Genomic DNA, 2154 nt, shown 5'->3' on the forward strand with positions numbered 1-2154 from the left:
ACTAATTCTATTGGGCAACTGATGGGAATCACCACAAGATATAGTAAACGTTGTAGCAAAGAACAACAAAATGATAATGTAAACATGAAGACTTCTGCAAGTCTCTTATCCAAAAAAATAATAATAAATAAAATTAAGGCTTCTGTAAATTGAACAGTAAAATGTCGACATCTTTCATATTCCTGAAACTTCTGAGTTTTATACAAGCTAGTTTACTTCACTGAACCAATTTCAATTCTATTTGGGCCCTGACAAGTTTCATAACCTGTGAAAAGTATTTTTTAATTTCTTTTCAAAATGTTCTCTTTTTCATGCCAAATTTTTATTTCATGAACCAGAATCCACCCCACCCCTTATTTAAATACATTTCCAACTATCAGCCACCAATGCCACTCATGGACGTTTACCACTGAGGTATCTTTTTTCCTCAGCTATTCTTAACTTCATGGCTTGTGTGTGTATTTTGTTATATCCTGTTATGTTGAGAATTTCTATACTGCAATTGATAGTTTTATCTGGTGTCAGACGATTGTGCAATGGAATCTTATATTGAATTTTAAGAGGTGGTTGAACCTATTCCCAAGTCCTAACTGTGCTCAAGGAGATGGCAAAAGGAATAAGAAGAAATATGCATCTTAATTGACCTATGGATAAGATGAAAGTCTATAGATTGTTTTCAGAGAGCTTTTTGATCACAGATGAAGGAATTTTCAGAGGGAAGGCTAAATAAATACCTTTTATTTTTTCAAAAGTTTCGTACAACTTCAGAGGTAGGTAAAGATTTTGTGGCATCTACATAAAGATTAAAGAGAAGGACCATTATTGGCAAAGAAAAGCACAAAAACTTTGCCTCTAGCTCAGTCTTGCAATTGAGAACTCATACAAAGTGGATCCAAGACTCATGCTTCAGACAGCTTTTGACGGGAACCACTTGGAGGAGATGTCTTCAAGGTAGGTAAGGATTATGGAGTTGGAAGTCTGTGAGCATTTGACGAAGTTCAGATGCTTCCTCCTTAAGCTGAGCATTCTCCTGTAGAGCCCGATCATGACACTCAGAGACTTGGTTCAACTTGTCTATTAGCTGGTGGTTTTCATTCCTGAGCCAAAGGACTTGAGACCAAAGCTCATCCAAATGTTTCTGCTTGCGCATTCGCGAGCGACGTGCAGACTCTCTATTAGATATCATCCTCCTCTGTTTCCTCTCATTGATGAGGCTAAGTTGTTGGTCATCTGCTTCATCAGAAGTTGAATTACTGCTTAAGGATGGTGGATTCATATCTTGCACTTGAGAAGGATATTGAAATTTTGATAATGGATTAGAAAACTGATTAAGTTGCATCATGTTTGTGCTGTCATGGGACATGTTAAATTGAGAAGAATGTAGAGATGGGTTAGATGAAAGAAGATAATGGAGACTTGCAATTTCACCAGGCTGCATGGCCAATGTTTTTTAAAACTTGCAGGCTGGTTCTTGGAAGGGAAAAAACTAGGATTCTTCAAGTGGAACTTGGGGAGGTTGTTGATAGAGTTGTTTACATTTATAGGATTGAAAAAGCTTGAAGTGTCCCCACCACCATCAAGCAAGTTTCTTAAAAACTTGGACCATGCAGATTATGTCTATGTTCTACAATGTTCATGTATGCATAAATAAATTCAGATGGGGTTGGTTTACATGGTTATGCTATGGTTCTATGCATGTGTAATATGTCCATGTTGTACATAAATACACTGAAATTCAATCTCTTTATGGATAATTATTTTCTGATCAGGTTTTTGCTTACATCAGGCAAAGAAAGTGCATATTGTGGGAAATATAATAATTGTGATGGTAGAATATTTGGAGGAAGAAAGAACAGGGGAAGATTGGAGTTCAAGAAGTCAATTTTAAAGGAAGAAATTTGTGTAATGTGGCTTCTGGAATAATATTATTTTATTTGCAGCCAATTGGACTTTGTGTGAGAAGATATGAAAGGAGGAATCAGGTTGAGGAAGGTAAGCCTTTCTATATCCACAACAAAGTAATTTTTATCGACTTATTATAATAGATGACTCAAATACCACTCTAATAAGATCCAGATTAGAATATTAAATTACAAAATTAGACTTGTCTACAAGCATGCCTTCTTATTTTAGTATATTTAGGAAGATTCTACA

At 35.6% G+C, this 2154-nt stretch overlaps 1 pseudogene; it reads right to left on the reverse strand.

Moving 5' to 3' along the window:
• Nucleotides 1-707: 707 nt before the first annotated feature.
• Nucleotides 708-1951, reverse strand: LOC120091400 (basic leucine zipper 43 pseudogene; annotated as a pseudogene).
• Nucleotides 1952-2154: the final 203 nt, after the last annotated feature.

The sequence above is a fragment of the Benincasa hispida genome, chromosome 1, assembly GCF_027475165.1.
Source record: "Benincasa hispida cultivar pf3 chromosome 1, pf3_genome.v1.1, whole genome shotgun sequence".
NCBI lineage: Eukaryota > Viridiplantae > Streptophyta > Magnoliopsida > Cucurbitales > Cucurbitaceae > Benincasa > Benincasa hispida.